At 44.7% G+C, this 27,093-nt stretch overlaps 1 protein-coding gene across 7 annotated transcripts in view; it reads right to left on the bottom strand.

Moving 5' to 3' along the window:
• Positions 1 to 25,832, bottom strand: part of LOC147623091 (uncharacterized) — a 100,859-nt gene extending 75,027 nt beyond the window's left edge. For 6 of the 7 annotated variants that reach the window (XM_086821153.1, XM_086821155.1, XM_086821152.1 and 3 more), the window contains exon 1: positions 25,356 to 25,764. The gene's annotated coding sequence lies outside the window, so the exon portion shown is untranslated. The other variant, XM_086821151.1, reaches the window with a different exon arrangement.
• Positions 25,833 to 27,093: the final 1,261 nt, after the last annotated feature.

Below are 27,093 nucleotides of genomic sequence, written 5' to 3' on the forward strand. Positions count from 1 at the left end.
TGCATGGCACAGCCGGACAGAAGATAGCAGCCAACAGGCAAAGTCAAACAGCACAGGTGACACATTGCACTGCCACATGGCAGTGATGACATGGTGGAGGTGACGTGGTATCAATTAAGTGGCATTGATGGACTGGCAATCAGGTACAAGTGGCCGCCAGTAGTACGATTGACCGACTAGCCAAATCATCCTATTCATCTGCTTTTCTCAGTGTTGGACTTCACAGAGTGTTTCTCTGTAGTATAGTGGGTCATAGGGCTGTGATTTGATGCCTTCATTCTCAACCACTTCTTGTACTTGAATTTCGATTGTATTACTTCTTTCTTATACATAATACAGGGCAGTAGTTTAGGACACTTGTGTGTGTTGTATGTGTGACTCCATCGCACTCTCCTTTCTATCTCTAGAAAACCCTAGCATATAGACACAAGTGTTCAACAGTTGGTATCAGAGCCTAGGGAACCCTGCAAATTTTTCCCCCTTTTTGGCACCCGTGTGTGTGTACTACTTGGATAGGGTGGAGCATTTAGATTCCAAGAGTGCACAAGTTCGGGTTTGGGGAATGGGTTCTCTTGATTGCTTCCTTGCCCCACCAAACCCTTACCTCAATCTAGCACAATAGCCCTTACAAACACATGAATCCGGCCACTAAGGTGGCCAATGGGTAGAAGCATGTCCATGTCTCGAGAGAGCGTGAACGTGACATCCCCTCCTGCTTAACTTGGAGCACTCATACAAATGATGCTTCGCTGCACCAACTTGGTACGGATCCTCTCCCGAACTCGCTCTCTGTCTCACACACCGATCTAAACTCCAATAGCATGGCTATTGGATCTGTTGTCTAGAATGATGTCTCCTCTATTGTCTCCTCAATTGCAGGCACTGGAACTAGCCCCTCTGCCTCTAGTGCTTAGCTCGCATCATAGACACCACTATTGAATCGCTCATCTCATCCTCCTCAACGGATTTGCAGAGAAAAATCTGAAGTTCACTTCATGACTCCTCTTTGTCCTCGGAAAGTGGAATGGACTATGGTCCATTTGCATGGATCAGCTCCAAGCCTGGTAGTGTCTGCTCCTTGGGGCCTGGGCTCATCCTCTAGAATCTCCTCCTTAATTATGAACTTCATCATTGATACCACTTCCTCTCTTGAAAGATTTATGGCATCCTCAGACACTCCCTCCTATTGAGCTTCATCTATAAGGATAGACCTAAATTACCACTCTATGTACTCACATTCTTGCTTGGATCTCTTATCGGCAAGCTGTCAAGGCGTTCTCCAACTGTTGGATAATCTCCTCACCCCTCTATTCTACAAGGTGCCACTATGCTCTTGTAAAGATCGATATTGGTGGACCATGTTTTCTCCCAAGAAACCAAGGAGCTCTCTGACATCTGCCGAAACTCCATGTTCTACACGTGTACCTACACGTGTACCTGCTTCAAAAAAACACACCTTTGTGGTCAAGGACCAGGTGAAGATTTCATCCTTGCGCGATGGAAGAAGGGTGGGTGTAGCCAATTGGCTCGAGCAAGGATGCCACATATACTCAGGATATAAATCACTACCCTATCTTCCCCCTCTGTCCACAAACTAGCCGGCCTATAGCACCCCTTGGAGGCGCCCTTCAAGTGTGTAAAGTTGCTTGGGGTGCAAAGCTTGGTTTTACTTGGATCAGCAGAGGATGCACTACTAGATATTTGGGATGCCAGGTTGAGGTTGATATTTCTCCTCAAGAGCAGTTCGCTCCAGCACTTAGATTATTCATAAGAAGCTTCTTCATTGGGGCTCTAGGAGATTGGATTTAGCCTCAAAAGCGTCGGTGGCTAATCATGTATTGCTTTGTCTCAGCTTGGTTTATTGCCCCTTGTTGGTGCTTCTCTCATGCGTGCATTGGTTATTAGTTGTGAAGGTTGATCCACAATTTTCTTTGGTCAAGTTTGAATGGCACCATAGACGCGTGCCAGGGTAGCTTGGCTTACAGTTATTCAGCCCAGACGAGAGGGGGGGCTTGAATATTATTGATCCGGATGTTCAGTGCAGGGTGTTGCTCTGCAAACTCGTGGTTAGAGGTTTCCTACCAAGCACTGAGCCTTGGAAGGATTTTTTCCTTTCTCAGATTTCCGAAGAGATTGGCTGCCCAGCATGCGTCTTTTGTTCAGCGAGGCAGATATAGAGCACCATCTTCCCCTCTTATTGTTGCCATTGTCAGAGCATGGAGAATCATGAGACCTTTCTTGTGACATAGGCTTCCTAGGTTTCTAGATGAGGCTCACTGACAACCTATTATGTGGAATGAGTTCATTAGGGATGAGGCCGGTCGGCCACTTAGTGCATCTTGTTAAATACAGTGGTCAGGATGGGAGAGACGTGCATATACAGTAATTCTTGAAAGACCTTCCAGAGTCTTCCGGTGGATCGGAGAGCTACATCCATTCAACATCTTCTTCTTTTTTCGGAGAGGAGACTTCTATTAAGTATGAAAAAATATACAAAAGGGAGATTTCAAACCAAAATGAAGAATAGACCATGATCTCACTCTCTCATAAACTAGTCGCGCTCTCTTTGCGGCCCTCTTGGATTCTAGCCCAGGTTGCCATAAGGGTATGGATAATATCACTCCAAATCTTGCAAAGGCACTCTGTGTCCAAGACAATAGTGCCCTCTATGGCCTCAGTGCATCTAGCCTTCCAGATGTGCCAGGCTATAAATCTAGCAATAATCTACCATGCATTGTCCAATCTGTGTGCCGGCGGGGCGTATCCTAAATCTGGCAAATCCTAAAGGCAACCTTGCTGAGCAACCCCCTGCCTGATCAAAATGACGTGACTCCTGTCGTCCCCCTCATACATAAGCTGGGGATCCGACTAAGTCAACATAATGATAGCACCAAAAGATATGTAGGCATCCTTACTAATCCTGCCAAATAGGTGTGCTATCACGGTCCAAATCCTCTATGCTTCCCTGCATTTCCATAGGCAGTGATAAACTGTCTCTGAAGCTCCTACACATCTTGGGCAAGTTGGGCTAACACCAACAACCGATCTCCACTGGTTGGTGGCCAGTCCACCATGTAGTGAAATCCAAAAAGAATGAGGAGATTTGTACGTTCTTGTAAGAGTGCCACAACCTCCGCCTGAAACTCCTCTGAATGTCAGAGGTAATACCATAGGACTCCCAATGAGGTCAAAGGGTAGGGACTCTCTGAATCTGTCCCAAAACAAGCTGCTTGGCATTCCTCACAGTGCAGCTATAGAAAGGCAAACTTTTCATCGGATTGGTGGCATCCATCCATTCCCACTCACCGGGATCCCAAGGCAAATGTTTGATAGGGCATCCACCAAATAGCCAAAGGCAAGAAGAATCTGTGATCATCTTAGGGGCCCGGGGGGGGGGGGGGGGGGGGGTGTCAATATAAAAGTGCTTCCCTGCTCTGACAACAACTCTCACGGGCCGAACTACTAGGCCCTCAACCATATCCTGCAGCACACATTTCTCCAACTGCCACCCACCGTGAACAAAAAAGAAAAATGGTACCTCACCCTTCCCTAGGGAGGGGAGACCCATAATCTGCAAAGGAATCCCGGTCCTTGAAAAAACCCCAAACCACAAGTGAGGAGATCCATCCAGAAAAGGCCCTATAACCCAATGGTTGAGTATGGTTGCATCAATTTGCATAATCCTTCAACTAGCTCCCCTCAAGTGCTGAGTTAGGCCAACCCTCTGATCCTCCATGAGGCTCTTAAACCTCTTCCACTCTAGGACAAAAGGAAAAAACATCTCCCAAGCAACCCAATGGATATGTGTGGCAACGCCAAGAGATCATCCACGATCAAATCTTTCCACAAAATGGGTTGTCTGTAAGCCTCCTCAACTGACCGAGAAGGTATATGAACTAAAAACTTCTCATGCACTCCCAAGCCCGAAGAAGGGACCTAACCAAATGGGAGGAGGAGGGGCCGTGATCTGCCTCAAAAAAGATGAACCATGAGCTGTACAGCTAGTCACCACCCCTAACTAGAGTGCATCTCATAACCTGTTGCATGAGAAAGTCCTTCCAAGGCTCAGTGCCAAGAAGAAATCCTTAGACAATCAACTTGCAAAGCAACGCCTTACAATGCACCTCTGAGAGTCAATGATATTCAATTCCCCCTCATGCTTAGGTCTGATAATGGTTTCCCAGGCAACTCTAGCCTAGGTGTGTGCAGTACCATCCAACCCTAACCACAAAAAGTTCCTAATGAGGCGGTTAAGTTGGCCAATGCATCCTCTATTGTTGCATTTTTTTTCCGCCCTTCCACTATGTTTTGATGCATGAGCATATGCGTGGCAGCATGCGCATAAAGAAGAGTGATGCCTTCACTTTGTACCCTCACTTGGTTTTGGCACACAAGCATTTTTTTTGCAAGCAAGAAGCTAGCATCAAGGCACCGCACTCAAGCATGTGTGGAGCTAACCATGTGAAATATGTACCAAACAGGATACATCGGCGAAGAGAGTTGTGGGTGCAAATGTGGCGGTTGAATAAGGGCATGACCCACTTTGATTTTTAAAGGCTTTAAACCTTAGCTTGCTGGGTTTGGCCCACTTTAATTTTTAAAAAACTTGAAACCTTAGTGGCTTGGGAAAGAAGCGGCCAGTATTAAAGCGAGACGCCGCCATGCAGCCTGAAGCGAAGCGTCACCAAGCGCCAACCCGCACGCGATCGCTTGAAGAGAGAGAGATGCGGCCATTTCTTGTTGCCGGCCGTTGTGGTGCGAGCAAAAAGAACTGAAGCAAGATTCACTAGTTGCCGCTGCAGCCCGTCACGCAGAGACTGTGGAGGAGGAGGAGCCGAAGTCGCGCACTCCTGCGATTCAAACGGCCTGCATCGTAGGAAAATAACCTTTATGTTACCCGTCTCTTTTAAAGCTTTTCTTTATTTTTTTTAAAAAGTAACATTAAAAAAAAGGCTATCGCCACTTTCACTTGATTCAAGGGGAAAAAGAGATAAAGAAAAAAAATAAAAGCATAATAACTTCATCTCTTTTCCTTGCATGTGAAGAGAGAAGCGGAAGAGGAGAAGATATTTGTAATAAAGAAGAAAGTCCGATTCCCGGCGGCAAGCAATAGCATAGCTTCGCACTCACACACTCACATAGTCACGTGTTAGCAAGCCTCGTAAGTTGTTTGTATTCAAAAATTGAAAGCATCGTAAAATTCAATCCTTGAGGGCCGTGAGGGCATTGTTTCTCGTGGAAGACATCATCGGCAATCGCGCAAAAGCTTCATCAACATCAAGCAAGAAGTGGCTAGATAAGATTTCTTCTCTCTCTTTTTCTCATCATAAAATGGATAGGATCTATAGTGAGAAAGGTAATATCTGACAAGTGAATCAATCGACGGGTCATGGATAGAATGAGAGAAGCAAAATTGGAAGGATGGGATGACTTGAAAACCCTTAGAAGACTACCCAACTCCTCAACTCCCAAACACTTAAGGTCTTGCACTATTTCCCAAGAATCAATGTCAAAGCAAAGAAGGCACGATCAAAATTTTGTGTAAAGGAACCAGAAAGGGCCATCAAAGCTAAGGAATCTGCAACACGATTTTCATGACGAGGCAAAAAGGTCAAGGAAGAAGAGGTGAAATGGGTGAAGAGGTCACGGGCTAAAAGACTATAGTAGTGCATCAAAGGGTGGAGGGTGCGGGCTTGGCCATGAAACTGGTGGACCACAAGTTGTGAATCTCCATAGATATGAACATGAGATGCTCCCAAAAGAAGTAGTGCTCTCAAACCGATCAAAAGTGCTTGATATTCAGTAATGTTGTTGCTCAAATGATCTCCCAAAAGAATAGCATTCCCTTCACGTGGATATATGACAATGCCGCAAATACCAAGTTTGTCCTTGCCCCTACATGCTCCATCAAAGTATAGACTCCAAAAAGGTGTGGTAGATTCAACATCATCTGCAACTCATAACGGAAAAGTCAATGCAATCACATCCAATAGGGCTTAATTTTATCAAAATTGGTTTTGGTAGAGAACCATGTCCCATCCATTTCTGTAAGCTGGACTTTATTGCGAGGATAAACCTCAACAATGCAATAAGGACCCGACCATAAATGGCTCAACTTCCTAGGGAAAAGCTCATGACGTGCATCATAGAGAAGAACCAATTGCCCTTTCTCAAAAGAATAGGTTTTAGCTTTCTTATCACGTTGTTTGGTTTGACGTTTCTTAGCAACCTCTTGATGTAAATAGGATCTCAATCTCCACTCATCTAGATGCTCCAAAGTGCCCAATCTCTCTTGCAAACTCTCCTCCAAAGGTAGTGTGTGCTCATGCAAAAACCTCAAACTCGCCAACTCATGCTCAATAGGTAACACGCATTCTTGCCCATAAATTAAAGAGAAAGGAGTGAACCCCGTGGCTTCCTTGAAAGTAGTGTTATAAGCCCAAACAGCTGCTGGCAACTTCTCATCCCAATCCCTTTTATGAGTGTCCACAGTTTTTCTTAGGATAGTGACCAAAATTTTGTTTGTGCTCTCAACTTCCATTAGTAGAAGGTTTGTAGGGGGTGGTTTTATCATGACGGATATTGAAATAAGCAGTGAGTTCCTCAATGACATCATTAAGAAAATGGGTCCCCCTATCAGAAACTAACTGAGCAGGTGCCCCAAAACGACAAATGATATGCTCAGTCAAAAATGTAGCAGTAGTGCGTGCATCATCTTTCCTCACAGCTCTAGCCTCACTCCACTTAGTTAAGTAATCCGTAGCAACAATGATATAAGATTTCCCATGCCTGGAAGTTGGTGTAATAGGGCCCACATAGTCAATCCCCCACTTCTCGAAAGGAAGGGCAGCTAGAATAGGATTATTAGGGCGTAAACGATTCTCAAGGCGGGTGGCTCTCTGGCAAACATCACATCTTTTACACCACTCAAATGAATCTTTAAAAACAGATGGCCACCAATACTCAGCCCTCAAAATTTTCAATGCAGTAAGTTTCCCAGCAAAATGACCTCCACATGCACTATCATGACACTCTTTCAAAATGTGTGGAATTTCCTCTCGTGCAACGCATCGGCGATAAATGCCCTCAAACCCCTTGTGGTACAAAGACCCATCAATGATAGTGAATCTCTAAGCATGCGTAACTAATCTCTTCTTCGCGGCTTTGCTCATGTCAGAAGGAAACTCAAGCGTGGACAAATAATGAGCAATTTGGTCATACCACTCACGTGCATACTCAATGCGAAACAACTCAAGTGCAGATACAATAGGCTCATCTTTGCATGGGATTACATCAGCTAAGCAATCCACTAACTTTTGCAATGTAGGAGGTTTAGATTTAAGCTCATAGTCAAAGGCTGCAACTCAAAAATCCATCGTATAATACGCTCAGGGGGCTCTAACTTATTCAATAAAAGGCGCAAAGAATCTTTAGAGACATAGATGATGGTGTGCTGGGTAGCCATATATGTGCGAAACTTCCTAGCACTCTCAGCAATAGCTAGACAAGCTCTCTCAACCCATGTGTAGCGTGTTTAAGCATCTTTAAGCTTGTGGCTATAATATGCAATGGGATGCATTTTTTTATCATAAAGTTGTGCAATGCAAGCGGATATTACCAAATGAGAACAAGAAGAAAATAAATGATAAGGCTTGGAAGCATCAGGTGGTTTGAGGATGGGGCGGTAGTGAATGCACTTTTAAGAGAAGAGAAAGAATTTTGTTGAGGTTCCCCCCAAATGAACTTGTGCTCAACTCGCAGAAGTGTATTCAGTGGTAAAATAAGATGTGCCATATCTTTAATGAAGCGGCTATAGTGCTTAGCGGCTTCAAGAAAACCCCTTACTTGACGCACGGTAGTGGGTGGCAAAAATGCAAGAATAGCCTCAACTTTTTGGGGATCCATAGAAATGCCATGCTTGCTAATGAGGTGACCCAACAAAATGCCATAAGTGACCCCAAACACACACTTTTTTGCATTCAAAGCTATTGATTTTTCACGGCACTTGTGAAAGACATACCTAAGGGCTGCAACAAGTTTATCATGCGTGGTCCCAATCCCCAAATCATCCATGAAGATCTTTAAGAAATCGGTCAAACCATCACAAAAGGATTCATGCTTATAGCGCTGATATGAAGCACCCGCGTTGCAAAGCCCAAACGGCATGACATGATATGCATATGTGCCAACTATAGTGGTGATAGTGGTTTTGAGCTTATCCTCATCAGCGATAGCCATTTGATTGTACCCAAAAAAACAATCCAAGAAAGCATATATCTCCCTCCCCACCAAAGAGTCAAGGATTTGGTCAATAAAAGACAAAGGGTAGTAGTCCTTAATGGTAGCTTTGTTAATCTGCTTATAATCAACACATATGCGAAGCTGCTTATTCTTTTTAGGGACTACAACAATAGGAGACACCCATTCAGTGTTATCGACAAGAAAAATCAAACCTGCTTCTAAAAGCTTTTTAATTTCCGTATAAACCCCCTCTCTATAATGCTCAGGCAATCTGCGCTGGCGCACAGGTGTAGTGTCGGGTTTAAGAAGAATGCGGTGCACAACAAGCTCGGGTGGAAAACCTCTCAACTCGGTGTAATCCCATGCAAAGATGTCCTGATACTCCCGACATAAAGCGATAATCTCCTCCCTCAACGGTGGATCTAAAGAAGTTCCCAAAAGCACAACTTTCTCATCCCCCTTTATAGGAACTCTCACAGTATCCTCCTTTCTGGCCAACGGTGGGGTCTCCTCATCATCCTCAAGGGTAATCTCAACAGAATCAGGGTAAATGCAATAGGAACTCGGTGTACATGAAGAAGTAGAACTCCGGTCATCATCCCCATCACTCTCAACATCAGTAGTAACCCCAGGACTCACAATAGAAGAAGGGTAAGCAAGAAGAACCGCTTGGGAAGATCTACCAAGAAGCAACCGCCCTCTAGGAATGTCAATAACACAATCAGTCTTCCATATCCAAGGTCGCCCTAAAAGAAGCTGGTACTGGCCAGGTCCTGGACTAAGCCACAAAACATAACAATCAATCTCCACCATATGCCCAGCGACAGTGACTGGCAAACCCTGGATGAAACCCTCAGCTCTCACTGGTCGATGATCACCCATACGCAAACTAGTAGCAAGAACTCCGTTGAAAGATAACCCCAACTTGGAAAAGGTAGAATAACTCAAAACGTTGACGCCTGATCCTCCATCAACAATAGCATGTGGAATCACTAGCTGGTGGATCATGCATTCCACTCGAGGACACTCACGCTCAGCAAGAAGGGAATCCACTTTCTGAACAACAGGAAGATTAGGACCCACTCCCTGGGAAGAACTCAAAGCTCTGCAGTACCTCCTCAAAAGGGCTCGACTAGAAGGAGAAGTAAGAAGGTATTGTGGAAGGGACATGGTGAGCTCTACTCGATTAAGAGCAGAAACAAGGTCAAAAGAAAGAATGGGGGAAAACAACTTACTTGGAGTAGGGCGTGGACGAGTGTGGCGAGGTCGAGGTAAAGGGTCGGCAACAAGAACAGCGACATGGGTGGGTGGGTGGGTAGCAACAACAGGTTCGGGATCTCTCTCCTCATCAACAACCTTCTCTTTCCTCTTTCGTGTGATGGCTCGCACGAGTGATGAATCTAACTCAATCATATGAATCGAAGGATTCTCAGTGGTGGTAGGTGATGCACTAGACGAAGCAACTGCTGGAGAACTAAGAGACGCCCTCTAAAGAAGTGTCCAACTAGGGTCTGGGGATTTCTCGGCACCAATACGATGATTAATGGGGCCGGGGGGTGGCAAAGTGGTGCTCTTATTGATCAAATGGAGCATCTTAATGTAACACACATCCTCTGTGTGCCCCCTACCCAAACATTTCTCATAAGTGCAAACCCTTAAACCAGAGTTTAGTGAGTTTAGCAATCCTTTAAAACAGCATAGATGAAAGTAAAAATAGATGTAGTAGAGTCGACACCAGATGGGGTCCCGAATTACCCACTGAAGGGCCCCCTTGCAAGCAGAAGTATTTGCTTTATTTCTTATTCTAGAGAACTGTAAACAAGCTGAACTATGTCCACAAGATGAGCGGACAAACTAACTGACTGACCGCCAAACACAAGGAAAAATGGACCAAACGCTAGGCAGAACTGTGCATAAGCTTTAGGCATCTGTGAAGCTATCTTCGAGAGTAATACACCAGCCCGAGACTGAGGGAAGGTGTGCTGCAAACTCCTGAAGAGACTAAGCTTCTATGCCTTGGGCTGAGAGCACAAGTAGGCTGAAAGTATGCACACGCACAAGCCTAAGCATACATGCTTGACTCCTGATGCTGAACTCTAATTTTACGACTGAATGAATTGGGACTGAATTTGCTCTTGCTTTTTTATATCCCCCTTGGAAGTTGGTCGGCTACCTGAAGAGGTTGTCGGCTTGCAAATTATGCTCACAACTGTTGCAAATGGCATTAAATGCCTTAGATGCTCAGTCGGCTGACTAATAAGCCTGGTCGGGTTGCTAATAAGCCTGGTCGGGTTGCTAATGTACCTGGTCGGGCTACTAGGGCTGGTCGGGCTGATGCCCGACACAGTCTAGCCTAGCCGACTGGATCCCCAATCCCATATAGGGCTGCCGACTAGGTCTTGTGAGTAAGGTTAGGGGCTTAACTACCCCTTGCAAGGCTAGCCATCACTTGGGCTGCCTTGGGGCTGGCCTTAGGGCTGGCCCCCTTCTACATGTGATGCAGCTATATGCTCCTAATGCAACTACTACTAGGGTTGACCTCTACATGCTCATGAATGATGAACACTTGCTAAATTCTCCACAGTGGGTTAAGAAGACTAACCTAACACTAAGGCTGGGAGACTGACCTATGTAGCTCGTGCCTGACATGTCCCCAACTGGGCTCACAAAGGGGTCACGGCACAAGGGCACATTGCATCTTGGTTGCCAACTACGGAGAGATGGCATCTTCTGAACTGCCCATGTCGAAGAGAACAACAAATTGTTGCCCCTTCACGGTGCCATACGCTCACATAAGACCTTTCTGACGCTCCTCCTCAACGCCGCCCTCCGGCCTATCATCGAATACCAGTGCAGATACCGCATTCAAAGCGGGCAAAAGCTGAACAGCATTGGTGGTTGAGAGCGCGGGTGGAGGGGGTGGTACAGTTGTGGCAGTAGCCACTACAGAGGCTGGTTGTTTGCTCTTTTCCGCCTGCCATTAGGTGAAATCCTTCTTGGCATGTCCTGTGTGGTGGCAAAAAAAACAATCTGACTGCAAGAATCCTCCCGTAAGGCCTTCCTTAATCTTTTCTTCAGGGGTCTTCCTGGGTCAATCCTATCGCTCCTTCCTAGAGCTATTTTGGAGCCTTCTTCTTTTGATCCTTCTTGTTGTTGTTGTTGTTGTTGGGAGCCCCCTTACCTGATTGCTGGTTAGAAGCCTAGTTCTGCTGGGTGGTCTGCGTCTGTGCTGCTAAGGTTTGGGGGTGACTGGAGCGGTCTTGGGCTTGCCTCCATTGAGCATCATCTCATGATTCTGCGCAAGAGTCAAAGCCCTGTCATATGGAGGCTCAAAATTTTGAATGGGGAATCGAATGTTAGGATCCAATCCCCGAATGAATTGCTCGAGCTTCTCCTCTTCGAACTTCCCCAACTATTGAGCTGAGTGATCACCTTGTTGGAGTAAGTAAGCAGAGGGGGGAGACGTTATGGGTGAGTTTGTAGACCTCATCTTCTAGATTTGTCATGTACTGCAGAGATAGAAACCTAGTCTTCAAATCTGACACAAAAGTGTCACAATCATAGTCCGGTAAGCCAGTGTAAGGATCTGTATGCAAACGAAACCAATGTTGCCACCAAGTGACTGCATCACCCATGAGGTGTGGAGCGCCAGATGGACTTTGTCTGGTTTTCTATGATCTTTGAAAGAGGAAAGTGGGCAACAAACTCATGAATAAACTGAGTCACAACCGAATGGTCACACTTGCCGTCGTACTTGGTGAAGTTCGGTGAGGCACGGATAACTGTTGTTGAGACTAAGGCAGGGTTGTGAAAAGAAGTCACCAAAGTCCGAAGCGTCTGTTGAAACTGTTCCCGCAAGTCTTCTCGAGCCTATTGCTTGTGGCACGCCTTCCCTTCGAGCTCTGCCCCAATCGCTCCTCTTTGGCCTTGCATTTGGCAAGTGTGTGTTTATATTTCTCGATGACATACTAGTATTTTCAGCTACGGTTGAGCACCATGACATTGATGTGGAGAAAGTCTTGAAGTTGTTGGAAAGCAACGAGATCTACGTCAATGAGATAAAGTCAGAATTTTATTTGTTCGAGGTTAATTACCTTGGATATATAATTAGTGCAGAAGGCATTCGACGAGATCCGGCTAAGGTGGCCGAGATTGTCAATTGGGAAGTCTCTCAGACTGCTTATAACATCAGATCCTTTGTGGGTATATGCCAAGCATACTCCACCCACATAGACAAGTTTTCTGACCTCTCGGCGGATCTCACCAATCTGCTAAAGGGTGTCAAGACAAAAAGGCAACGGATTCGAATGACTCCACGAGCATTGGAGGCATTCAAGAACCTCAAGGTGGCTTTATCAAAAGTGACTTGCCTCGTGGGACAAGCCATTCAGGAAATCACCGATGCGAGTAACATCGCAATTGGAGGTGTATTACAACAAAATGGTCATCCAGTAGCTTACATGTCTCGTAAGTTACTGCCCGCAGAGAAGAATTATTCAGTCTACAATCGTGAACTCCTTGCCATTATACAGGCCTTGAAACATTGGAAACATTTTCTTTATGGCCGTGACTTTGAAATTCGCACTGACCATCAGGCATTACACTGGATTCAGACAATGCCAAGTGCACAATGGAGTGACCGACAACACCGCGGGAGTCAGATATTCCAGCAATTTAGTGGTATGATTGAGTACCTTCCAGGAAAGGCCAATCCAGTGGCTAATGCTTTAGGCAAGAAGGGACAAGTGACTTTGACTCAGACCACTAGACTTGACCTTGTTGGTACGGGACCTGACGACATGAAGCACACGTACGCGGATTCCGAGGAATTCGGTACACAATGGGAACAGGCATTGGATGCCACAGGACCATGCCACTTTTTAATACGCAATGGTTGGCTTTTCTACAAGGGGCGACTATGTGTCATGAAGTTGTTCAGGGCAACTCTTCTCCATGACGCCCATGACGCTATTACTAGTGGTCATAGGGGCATGAATTTGACTTTGGAGAAATTGGAACGGCAATATTATTGGCCAAAGATGAGGCGAGATGTGTTTTCATATGTACAACACTGTGGTATTTGTCACAAGGTGAAAGCTTCTCGTGGGAAGAAGATAGGGTTGTTACAGTCCTTGCCAATTCCTAAGGGACCTTTCCAAGATATTTCGATGGACTTTGTCACGAATCTGCCTCCCAGTCCGGGTAAGCGTAATACTCAGTGCTTAACTATAGTTGATAGATTTAGTAAATTTGTTATGCTTATTCCATGCAAGGCCAATGTGACCGCCTAGGATGTTGCCCAGTTGTTCATTCGGCATTGGTACCCGATTGGCGGGATTCCTAGGACCATAGTGTCAGACCGAGATGCCAACCAATCGTTTTTGAAGGGCATTGTTTGATAACTTTGGTACTAAATTGAATTTTTCCAGTGCATTTCATCCACAGACGGACGGCCAAACAGAAATCTACAACCAATTGGCCTTTGATGTGTTGAATTGTTATGTCCACGATCAACAAGGTAAGTGGGAATCATGTTTGCCTTTAGTTCAAGCTGTTTTGAATGATTCTTTTTCTTCAACTATTGGCAGGACTCCATATGAGGCAGCATTTGGAAGACCATTCCAATCGCTATTGACCAGGACCTTGTCTTCAATACCTAAAGCGAATAGATTGACAGAGTCTTACCAGGAGATTTTGGAGTCAGTAAAGGACAAGTTGGCTAAAGCGCAGGAGGCCTACACTCGACATGCCAATAAAGACCGAAGGGATATGAAGTTTTCAGAAGGTGATTGGGTGTATCTTCGGATTATGAAGCAAAGGTTGAAACAGGTGGACAACCGATGCCCTAAGTTGTCTTTCAGGAGCTTTGGACCTTTTCCCATCCAAAGAAAGATTAACGAGGTTTCAATGAAGTTGAAGCTACCAAGGAAGTTGTGGACTATGGACTGGCCGACCAGCAGTCGGCCAGTTGGCCAAGCTTGGAGAGGTCCTATGAAAAGGGACCATGTAAGGCATTCAACCCTCTAGGGGTTTGGGTCACTAGGAGTCCCATAGGGGGACAGTTTTGGGTGTTAATCCCCTTTTATTCAAGGCAGCCTAGGGCTGTGTGTAAGAGTATCTTTTTGTACTATAGCAATATACTGAATTTCCAGCATATCTCTCTCTCTCTCTCTCTCTCTACTCTCTCTCTATATCTGCGTTTTTGCATCAACATGTTGCCAAGAGTGTTTAGGGCTGAAAGAAGACTCCCAGAGCTTCCGCGTGTTACATTGGTATCAGAGCATCAAGCTCAGCAAAGCTAAACACTGATTCAGTCCCATATGACGGTGTACAGGTCCAAGGTACAGGAAAGTACACGGATACGAAGCCCAAGGCAAGGAGCACAGAACCGGGAAGAACTCCCAGGAGGTTTGTTGGTGGTGTTCCACAAAGCCAAAGGGGATGGCAATCCTCTGAGCCAAATAGGTTCCCGGGCAACGGTCCCAAGGGAGGTTATCCCCCAAGGGTGATGTGAGAGTGCCAGACTCATTTCTCAAGAATGAAGACCAAGACGGTGTTCAAAGTCAGGGCAGGAATGGATTGTGGACTAGATGGAACAGATGCATAGATCTTCGTTTGAGACAGAGTGGTTTGGAGAACAGGCCGGGTTCTCAGAGAAAAGGGGTTGCCAAGGGATGGATGGATGACAGAGGGACTCCGGGAAAGGATTGGGATGATGACAGTCATCCAAGAGCACGTTGGATTCCCGTCATCAAGTTTAGCAGAGGGGGATGTCATGTGCATGATCAATGCCATGGACAAACTTCAGACGCTGATCCAGAAAAGGCAGCCAGATAAAGACTTTGAAGAACCAGAAGTGGAGCACAAGAGGACAAAGGTGGATTTAGAGCAAGGCTTGGAGGGGCTTCTAGACCATGCGTTAGGAGCCAGATCAGGGGGGTCGGCTGAACCAGCATTGGTCGGCAGAAACGGAGGAAGGCTGCAGCCAGCGCATCTTAATCAAGGGAATATTCTGGTCGGGCAGCACTGAAAAGGAAGTTGTGGACTGTGGACTGGCCGACCAGCAGTCGGCCAGTTGGCCAAGCTTGGAGAGGTCCTATAAAAAGGGACCATGTGCTCATTGTTAAGGCATTCAACCCTCTAGGGGTTTGGGTCACTAGGAGTCCCATAGGGGGACAGTTTTGGGTGTTAATCCCCTTTTATTCAAGGCAGCCTAGGGCTGTGTGTAAGAGTATCTTTTTGTACTATAGCAATATACGGAATTTCCAGCATATCTCTCTCTCTACTATCTCTCTATATCTGCGTTTTTGCATCAGCATGTTGCCAGGAGTGTTTAGGGCTGAAAGAAGACTCCCAGAGCTTCCGCGTGTTACACGTATGGCTTGACAAAGAGTTTTTCGACGACTATTCAGCGTTATTGACGAATTATTTGGAGCCTATGCAGCTTCCGTCAAGTTAAGCAGAAGGGGATATCACATGCATCCCGCACTTGGATGCCACGTAGACATATCTGTAGAGAAGGTGCAAGACCTAGGGTAGAAAACTAGTCCCATGTGAGCCCAGTCCGGGACGAGTCAGCCAGGGTCCCACTCCGGTCAGCAGGTGTGCATTGTCCTGCACATGAAACAGTGCCAGTCCGCGATGTGAGTCTCCCTCTGGAATGATGTTAGTGGTTCTGTGTATCTGGTATGATACTGGAGGACAGACCACTGTGTAGACAGTTAGGGTTTGCATATAGGAAAGGGGCCAGCCCATAGGGCTACCCCAGGGATAGATATCTAGGCATGGGGGAGGTGTAGAACCACCCCCATAGGGGCCAGGAAGGCCTTGGCTGTGCCCACGAGCCATGGAAGGGCTGTAGGCCAGCCCTAGGGCCCTTGGACAAGCAGCCGACAGGGTACCCAACCCCTAGAGGACTGTAGGCGGCCAGGCGGGGGGCAACCCAGTAGCCAGAATCAGAGGTGCATGGTGGCCAGCACCCAGGTGTGATGCGCAAGGATTTTAGCATTAAATGCTGAATTTACAAGCTTATCCTTGGCTATCCTGGCCCTTTGATCAGCTTCAGCACTTGGTGAAATATGAGATGAATGACTTGAAAATAGGCCATGGGTATTTATACCCCTCCACGATGTTGGTCGGCTGGATTAAAACCAGTCGGCTGACTAGAAATAGTCCCACGACCAACGCAAAAGGGGTGAAGGATTGAAGGTCAAGTGCAGAGGATTATCCTCAACCAAGAAGGTTCAGGTTCAGTCTTTTATTTCAGTTTTGCATCATTCTAAAAAAAGCAAATACACCATTCGTGGTGGGAGCCCTACAGAGGGTATTCGAGACCCAATACTCTCTCTCTCTCTCTCTCTCTCTCTCTCTCTCTCTCTCTCTCTCTCTCTCTCTCTCTCTATATATATATATATATATATATATATATATAATTTTATTTTATATTTTATTTTATTTTTCTGCACATCTACATTCAGTTTTGTGCGTTAATTTCGTCGCGACAAGTGTGCTATTTTTTCTGAGCATTGAAGTTACCGATCTCCCCGAAGCTTCTGCATGTTACAAAACTAGACTGCAGCAATTCTTGGAGTTGATGATCCAATTCTGTCTCCATGGCCTTGCTCAAGCAGTATGGAAACTTAATGGGAGGTTCAAAACCTAGGAGGAGCTCAATTTTATGGTCCTCCGGTCTAGATAGGGGGAGTCTAGGAGGCAAATTGTCCCAAAGAAAAATCTTATGAAACCAATCATGGAGGGCTTGTACTTCTCTGAAGCACTGGTCACAGTCTGGGTGGTCTGAACGTAGATCACCGCACACACTGAGCCTTTCCAAATCTCTATTTTAGCCTGTAGATGACTAATGATAGGAAGGTTAGGTATCCCAAGTTCACACTTAATGATTACTGGGACCTTTGACACATTTCGAGTAATCCGGAATGTGTGCTGGGCCCAATCAATGTCTAGGGTGAACTTGTGAAACCATTCACTGGCATATGGCTCCCAGGGGAACCAGGGTGGAGTATGCATCTCAGTCAGCGAGCAGCTTCTATCCGAGGTTGTGGATTCTGGCACTCTGGTTCAGGGTCGAGCGCAGTGGATCATCCTTCGGGTTGGGGAAGACCGCATTGGCTTCCTCAACTTCTACGCCCCTAATGGGGCGACCGGGAGAGCTGAGTTCTGGAGCACCATTAGGCAGTCCCTCCCCATGGGAGACCATTGGTGCCTAGGGGGGATTGCAACATGCTGGAGGATGCAGAGGACAGGATGGGGGGCAGCCAGGAGACCATTCATGGGCCGGAGCTCGCTGCCTGGGAGGAGCTAGTGCTGCAGGTGAGAGGCCAGAATCCGTGGACTCTCTCGGAGTTTGGCAGGATGCAGGGGAGTTTATCTTTCTCGCGCTCGGATAGACGGGCCACAGGAGTTAACCTTTCCCGCATCGACAGGTTTTACATTGATGAGTGGGCTTGCGATAGAGGTGGCACTGTGGGTATACTTGCAGGCTCTTCTTTTTCAGACCACTTTCCAGTGCTTCTCCAGATCGAGGACCCTACGAGAGGAGAGCGAGGCCAGAGCGTCCGGATTCCAGATTGTCTCATAGAGGAGCCCGAGATTGCAACCAGAGTTGAGCAGGTCTGGCAGGAGCTTCAGTTCAGGAGAGGATCGTCAGCCAGCGATCTCGACAGGGGTTTGCAGGAGATCAGTAGGATGCTCAGACAGGCTGCCCTGGACCGTCTGGAGGCTTTCAGAGAGCAGGAGAGGAGCCTGCGGAGGAGTCTAGCTTCCCTTCAGAGACTTCAGGAGAGGGATCCTACGAGCCCTTGGATTTCAGAGCAGATGGAGTCAGCTCGCACAGAGATCAGATCCATCGCGAGGAGAGGAGGGTGGAGTTCCGATTCCATGCTCGGGCATCTTTTTGGACACAGGGTGGAGACAGAGTGACTCGGGATTTCTTTGAGGTGACAGGGCCTCGCTTCAGACGAGAGGGTCTCAGGCGTCTTCGGCAGGCTGATGGCCAGGTAGTGGTGGATCCCCCCAGGGTTCGGGCGATCGCCACAGATTTTTACAGGGATCTGCTCTCTGCTGAGCCAGCAGATGACAGGGTGAGAGAGGCTCGGGAGGCAGTCTGGAGCTTCACGAGACCGGTTGTGCCGGCCCATTTGCAGCACTCCCTTCTCTCCCCCTTTTCGGATGCGGAACTGGAGGCGGCTCTTCAGACACTTCCTCGGGACAAATGCCCAGGAGAGGACGGTCTCTCAGTGGCTTTCTTCCAGAGGTACTGGATCCACTGAGGGGGAAGCCCATCCTCTCCATAGTGCCTTCTAAGAAGGCCCAGTCCACCCGATCATATGCCTTCTCGAAGTCGAGAAGGAGCACTGCCAAATCCTCCTGCCGAAATCTAGCCAAAGCCGTAGCCTCCCAGAAAGAGAAGATGTTATCCAGGATGCTCCTATCCTGGATGAAGCCTGTCTGCGTGGAGTTGATGATGTCCGGAAGGTGAGGCTGAAGCCGCCTGCTGATCGCCTTAGCTAGGACCTTGTAGGCCGTGCCTAGCAAGGTGATCGGTCTCCACTGTCTAATCTCCAGTCTGTCATATTCATGAAGGGAGTAACCTTGAGAAGGATTTTCTAAAACTTTGCTATGTATGAAGCAACGGACTCTCCCTCATCTTGGGACAGCCAATCCCACTCCTTGCGTACATCCTTTGCAAAGTTTGGTGGTAAGAATTGATCATAAAACTGAATTTTGAAAGAAGACCAAGTTGGGGCAGCACTTCCATCAAGTATTTTTGCAAGCCACCAATCACTTGCCGTATCCTTGAGATGCATTCCCACATGCCTGAGCATAGACTTTTCTGAAAAGTCTTCATTGCAAAAAGCTATCTCAAACTGTCTAATGAAAGCAAGTGCTTTGGTAGAGTCCATCCGTCCCTGAAAGTTTTCAAATTTTACATCCTTGTCACCGGACTTGAACTCTCGAGGCTTCTTCCTTCTATATGCATCCCTATGTACATCCTGTTCATCTGCATGATGATGATGCCACGATGAAGATTCACGATCCCTCTTCGTTCTCTCTTGAGCCACACTCTCCAATGAGTGGAAAGCTCAACACGAGAACGGATATGTCTTCTTGGAGCAAAGCAAGAATGAGTAGAGGATCCCTCATCCTTACTCTTCTCTTGACCTGCATCAAGCCTAGCACCAGGGACTCTTGTCCTTTCAGCATTTGGCACTTGATGTGCTCTTTCTGCTTGTTGTGCATCATGTGCATCACCACGGGCAGCCATGAGGGGTGGCTTCTTGAAAGCCAAACTACCATCTGCTTCAGTGTATACATCACCCTTAACCATTAGGTATGCAAGTGCAAGCTCTCAGGATTTCTCAACATCCATTTCCTTTGCAATTGCTTCAAAAGTGACTTCATGGACCAAAGCCTTTGCCTTCGCAGCCAACACCCTTTGTACATCCGGGACATTTTTCAATGACCTAAGCTCTTCGGTTTCAGCCCTATAGCGTCGCACTTGATGCCTCAAAGATTCCAAATCAGAATGCATAGTGTCATGAGTACCTGCATCTCCATAGACATCATTGCCTGCAGCATCTCTTGCATCCCTTGTACCATGAAATTCACGGTCCTGTGTGTTCTCCACACTGTCAGAAATGTGGCTGTCCATGACACTCAAATCAGGTCACCACTTATGATTCCAAGCCTCAGACCGTTTTCCAATGAGGGGAAAAACTGAGCTCTGATACCAATGTAACGGGAGGCGGACGCGTGTATTGGAATCGTATAAATGTGAACAAGATTCTGAGCACTTAACACTTGAGCATTACAACCACAAAAGCTGAAAATGATAGTACACCACATAAAGGGGTCGATGATAGGTTGACCCCCTCCCCCCCCCTTTAGGTTATATTACCAAAAGAGTCTGCAAAGTACAAGATTACGGGTGCCTGGGGATTCACCACTAGCCTGCACCTGATGCTTCCAAATACATCATGAATGAATACATTTCAAACAAGAGAATCTGTAGGTACATCCGCCCTACACACAGGTACATCCGCCCAGCACAAGCCTCTTCACAAGTACATCCGCCCTACACAAGAGTATCACAATCCTCACAGGTACTCCGCCCTGCACAGGATGTAAATGGATCTTTAGGCCCTGTTTCCACGCGAGAAACTAATCCAGAAACCTGTGTTCTCCGCGAGCAAGTGTCCCCAATGCTTGCCCTAAGCACCTGTTATACCAGGAATCCTTGAGACACATCCATGCTCACATATTCCATTGCTGTCCGGCCTGTTTTGTGCAATAACCAGTCCAAAACAGCAACTTTCTATCGCGAGAAATCCAACTGTAAGGGGTCCTACAGCCCTGTGGAGGTCCCTAGAGCTGTCCTGTACTGTCCAAGTCGACTTTGGACACCTGTAACCAGCCCAAAACTCGCAATAACCAGAAATTGCAGGTCTGAAATTTACCAACCAGCCCTTTAGAAGAGTGTGGGGATCGATATCCAAGCTTGTGTGAGTCTGGGAAGCAAGCAACCAGCCCTGTAGCAACTCCCAAAGCTCCAACCAGCTCTCCAATGTGTTGAATAATGAATAAAACAGCCCAAAAGGCCTCTTGAGGGAGGCGCCTTTTTCCAGTGCCACCTAAGGGGCTTGGTGGGTACACATACTGGCTGACATGTGTCCCCATAAGGTGTCCAGGTAGGTGTCCAGCCCATAGTGCTCCATTTGTCCTGTTTGTATAAGTTTAGGTTCAACCAAATGGGAAATGGTCATAACCTGTCCGGACTTCATTAATTTTGGTCCAACCAAATGGAAACGCATTATAAGTTGTCCGGCCACTTATTAATGAGTGTGGACCTCCAAACCAATAAACTTTAGTAGTAAATGAAATAAGCTATAAATTGAGTGTGGACGCACTTACCACCTACAAAACCCATAAGCCCACAGTTTTAGGCCCAAACAGGAGTGCACACACGTGTCCACAAGGTGCCCGGGCGTCCCCGGTCCCTCGGACTTCACAAGCCAAAATAACAAGCATTGTCCAGGCGGCAAGACAATGTCACACAAAGTAAAATAAAGTTATGGCATGCATCATTTATGCATTGTGCACATGTAAACTTGGAGAACCACCTATCATCATTCTTGTACTTAAAAATATTCCGCCTGCCATCATAACACACCATGTGTGCATGGCCGGAATCCACACGGGCACCGCCCGAAAGTCCACAAATGTCCTGCCATGTCCTTGGACTCATATGCATCCACTCATATGATCCATACACATGCCCAGGTATAATACATACATGCATCCGCATGTTTCTAGGCCTGACACGCATCCGCATGTCCCTAGAATATAGGAGTTTGTGACACTTATCCTAATAGGACACTAGTACTTATCCATTAGACGCTAGTACTTATCCTAATAGGACGCTAGTACTTATCCTAATGGCTCCTAATAGTAGGACACTAGTACTTATCCTAATAGGACACTAGTACTTATCCTAATGGCTCCTAATAGTAGGACACTAGTACTTAGGATCTAGTACTTATCCTAACAGGACACTAGTACTTATCCTAATGGCTCCTAATAGTAGGACACTACTCCTTATCCTATCCTAACTAAAAAGGACACTAGTACTTATGTACTTATCCTAATAGGACAAGTGTACTTATCCTATCCTAAAATAGGACACTAGTACTTATCTATGTACTTATCCTAATAGGACACTAGTACTTATCTTGTCCTAAAATAGGACACTAGTACTTATCCTATCCTAAATGGCTCCTAATGCTTTAAAAAAAATCTACCTTTTAGGAGAAAAAGAATTTGAGCAAACAAGAACCACATATATTTTTTATTTCTGACAAAGAAAAATGTAGTGGTTTTACAATTTTCAAAATCATCTTGAATCATGACTAACTTCTACTACATTAATTAATGAAGAATTATGAGTTTTGTCTTTCAAATAGGGAGATGAAGTCATCTCCAAATTGGACGCGAGGAATGCCATCCTCACTATCTTCAATTATAATCTCCTCATCATCTATGATGATGTAGTTATCTTTATTCTTTGAAGTGTTGGTATCAAAATTAATCTTTTCCTTTCTTTTCCTGAAACCATTTGCATTTTTTTAGTTTTTAATTGAAAGTTAAATCAAAAGAATTTTTGGAAATAAATTTTAACAAACTTACTTTAAGACTTCTTCAATTTGATTTGAATCCTTCCAATGGTGAGTGAACCAATCCAGTCTTGGTTGTGAGTCTCCTACACCCTCTCTCATTACAAAAATCTCCTTAATGTCATTGTAAGTGGTATGTGTAAGAAAGATCGTGCACTTCCATAATGCATTGATTTTGTTTATTGCCATCTCTCTACCTTGGTAAAGAGTTATCCAAGAAGAAGAAGGGTAGTATTTTTCAGTTTTAATCATTTTATGCATTGTTCTTAAGAAGTCATTACCAAGATGATGTCTCAAGTGGGACTTCCAAAACATGAGGGCTCTGTCAAAAATGTTAGAATGGGTTAGACAAACCCTATTCTTGAGTTCATCTGCTCCAAATTGACTGTAAATTTCAAAATCCCTTGAAATAATCTCTGCATATGTCTTTCATGACATAGCCAATTATACCATGAAAGGTACGCATGCCCTTTTATCTTAGGACTCTACACATTACAATTCCTCCTATTTATATCCCACTTGTCCATCAATTGCAAAAGCTTGGTCATCTATTCTTGAAGAAATAGAAGACTTGCTTGCTTCTATTCTAGTCTCTTCCATTATGAGTTAAGAAGAGGCTAAAATAAGAGTAAGGTTAGGCTAGTTGGCAATCACATACACACAATGTTCATAAGTAGAGGGCATACTAAAAAGTAGCACAAATACAGCTCTCCTCATCTATCACAACACTAGCTCCACTCAACTGATCTAATGCCATTGAGATGAGTAACTAGAGAAACCTTTTCATAATTCTCATGTCTATAAAGTTTCTTGCTTTTAACATTAATTTGTGTTAGAGGCATAATACGAAAACCTTAGAAGCCCTATGACTATTTTTATGTTTTTTCAACCTTATTTAATTAACTGTCATCTCATATGGGAACATTGCGTGTCCTCCTTGTTGCATGTCCTCTTCGTTGGAAACGCTGCATGTCCTGTTCATTGCGAACACTGCAAAGCATCATGCTCTCTGGATCCGTCTCTGCACTGCCAAGCACACTCTCTTAATCAAAATTTCTTGCTTACCGCGCCAGAAAAACATTAAATAATAAATTTAAATTAATATAAGCTAGTTTCCTAACTGTAGACATTTTTCGACTATTGTTGGCCTGAGAATTAAAAGTTTCCATCTATCTTGCGATATTAATGCATTCTTTTTTAAAAAATTATTACTATTTTCCTAACTTCCAGGCACGCTCTCTTTCGCGCACACATTTTGCCATCTCTCTCTTTCTCTCTACTTACATTTTTCGTCTATCTTTTAGATATTAATCGAAACTTATTGTGTGTTTATTTACTCTATTTTCTTATTCAGATGAGACGAATTTGAAAAAAAGAACACGAGAATTTAGTAAATTCATTCCCACTCAATCGAACACAATTGAACAGTCTAATGTTTTCCTGAAAAATGATCATGAAGTAAAAGCAAGAGATCGTCCTAAGAAGAAGCTTTCGGCGAATTAAAAAACTCAAGCGAATAAAAACATTAAGCAATTTGAGTTGAGTGTAACTATATCTATTGGAGGATGTGATGTGGATGATAATCTATTGGTAAATTTAAAAGATTTTATAGAGAAAGAGACAATTGCAGGTACATGCTCTCTAGAGAGAGAGAGAACATTCTTTCATCTTCACTTTCAGATGGTGATCAAAATCCTAGCATCATCTATTATTGCGGTGAATAGAAAAATAAAGAATTACCTACAGTAGAATGTAAATGGCCCAATAGGAGAAATTGTAATGTATAGAGTCCTAAGGCAAAAGAACATGCATACTTTTCATGGTATGATTGACTATGTCATGAAAGACATGGACAAGCCGCATTATCAAAATATTTCACACAATATAGATGCAGAAGATATTTCAAAGGATTTTGAAATTTACAGTCAATTTGGAGCAGATGAACTCAAGAATAGCATTTGTCTAACCCATTCTAACATTTTTGACAGAGCTCTCATGTTTTGAAAGTTTCACTTGAGACATTCTCTTGGTAATGACTTCTTAGGAACAGTGCATAAAATGATTAAAACTAAAAAATACTGCCCTTCTTCTTCTTAGATAACTCTTTACTACTAAGGTAAAGGGATGGCAATAAACAAAATCAATGTATTATGGAAGTGCATGATCTTTCCTTCACATACCACTTACAATGACATTAAGGAGATTTTTATAATGAGAGAGGGTGTAAAAGACTCACAACCAAGACTAGATTGGTTCACTCGGCGTTGGAAGGATTCAAATCAAATTGAAGAAGTCTCAAAGTAAGTTTGTTAAAATTTATTTCTAAAAATTCTTTTGATTTAACTTGCAATTAAAAACTAAAAAAAAATACAAATGATTTCAAGAAAGAAAAGGAAAGGAAAAGAAAAGATTAATTTTGATGCCAGCACTTCAAAGAATAAAGATAATTACATCATCATAGATGATGAGGAGATTATGATTGAAGATAGCGAGAATGGCATTTCTCGCATCCAATTTGAAGATGACTTCATCTCCCTATTTGAAAGACAAAACTCAAAATTCTTCATTAATTAATGTAGTAGAAGTTAGTTATGATTCAAGATGATTTTGAAAATTATAAAACCACTACATTTTTCTTTGTCAAAAATAAAAAATATATGTGGTTCTTGTTTGCTTCAAATTCTTTTTCTCCTAAAAGGTAGATTTTTTTTAAAGCATTAGGAGCCAATTTTTTTAGGATAAGTACTAGTGTCCTATTGATTTCATTGTAGCATACATCAGGACAAGAATTTTTTAAAAGATGATCATGCACCATCTTGTGAGCACTTAAACATGGAAAAATAATAATAATAAACCTGGGTCTTTGCATGCTGATACAGATCAAACATCATGTATAGAGCGATGGAAAAGGGGCCGGAGACATACCATGTTGTGAGCACCTTGAGGGACTGTGCGACCATGAAGGCGATGAGGGCAGCCATGAGGGGCTGGTTTGCAAACATTGAAGAGCGGGCGGGCTGGAGATCGGGCAGGTTATCCATGGCAGAAACAGCAGAAGAGTCCATATTTCCCTGTGGTTTCTCCCCTTCTTGTTCTTCTTCTCCCTGCGTCGCAACGATTGGCGGGGACGGGCTGCAGCGGCGGGGCGGGGGGGGGGGCGGACGGATTTGTCAGTAGAAGCTGGAAAATCAAGAAGACCCCATGCCAAAGAGAGCGATCCGGAAGCCCAAAATGGTGGAAATCGCCATAGCCAGAAACTGCATGCTGCACGCAGGTCAAAGATTTCGAGATTAATGCATACTGTAGTTCATTATTGTATTACACGAGAAGGTGATGGAGGGTACCTTTTGTTTTTCCATTTTATTACAGTCGTCTTGTAACAAATAGGCGATAACTACCTATGAGTATATGCACCCAAAACCTTCTTTCCAAGTTGGATGTATTAATATCCTAAGGTGACCATTGCAAAACCTTTTTTGTGGTTGGATGCATAAATTTCCCAAGGTGACCATGGCAATATTTTTTTGGTAGGTAACCATGCTACACGTGTCTTCTTAGTTCTATTTCCATGCAAACAATTGTCGTGGTGGCCTTAACACGTGTTGTCGTGGTCGTCTGCATTCATTTCGCATGCCGTCGACTTTCAATTTCTCTTTTTATGGTTTGATCGAGGATCGCTCGATCGTTCGTTGTGCCCAATGCTTTGGTGTTTGGATGCTCCATACTGTCCGTCCTGGCGGATGGCACCTCGTGCTTGTTTTGTCATTGGCTACCTTGCTCGTGGCTTGTCGATCTCCGCGAGCAAGGTCCTTCTAGAGTTGAATCTTCGATTCTTCCATGCCATCCTTCTAGACGTCTTCTGATCTCTATGTCCATTGTTGTGACGTATCATTCCTTTATTGGATGCTCCGTGTTGTTCGTGCTAGCGGATGCCACCTCGTGCCTCTTCTTTTGTCATTGGTTGCTCGTGGACTGTTGACCTCTGAGCCAGCGTCCTTCTGGAGTTGAAGCTTCGACAACCAGCAACTCGACTTCTTCCATGTCGTCCTTCTGGACAGTTTCTGATTTCTACCTCTGGTACTGTGACGTATCATTCCTTTGCTCAATCTATGTCTTCGCAATACTATGATGTGTCTTTTTCTTGTTGGTCCATCTCCACCATACTGTAATGTGTCTTTTTCTTGTTGGTTCATATGCTTCCATAACATGCCATGTTCTACATACCCATGCATGTCTGTTTACTATTCGTAACTCTTCCTTTTTGCCATACTATGGTGTGGCCTTCTTTTCCTGGACATTGTCGTGCATTTCTCACTCATTATCCGCCCCTATTAGTAATGCGTCCTATGAAATTTTAGGAACAAATGATAAAATGTATAATCAAGAAAAATGATGGTGTTTGACTCATCAAAGCTACAACTTGCCGTTTATTGCTTCTTTATCTATTACTTCACCCTCATCCTTCTTCCTTTTGTATTAGCAGACTTTGATCATGTGTCCTTTATCCTTACAGTAGAAGCATGTCCTTAGATCCTCAATCTTCTTCTTCTTGTCCATTAATTGCAAAAGCTTGGTCATTTATTCCTGAAGAAATAGAAGACTTGCTTGCTTCTATTCTAGTCTCTTCCATTATGAGTGAAGAAGAGGCTAAAATAAGAGTAAG

Source organism: Cibotium barometz, chromosome 27 (assembly GCF_041138505.1).
Source record: "Cibotium barometz isolate CiBa-2024 chromosome 27, ASM4113850v1, whole genome shotgun sequence".
In the NCBI taxonomy this organism is placed as follows: Eukaryota; Viridiplantae; Streptophyta; class Polypodiopsida; order Cyatheales; family Cibotiaceae; genus Cibotium; species Cibotium barometz.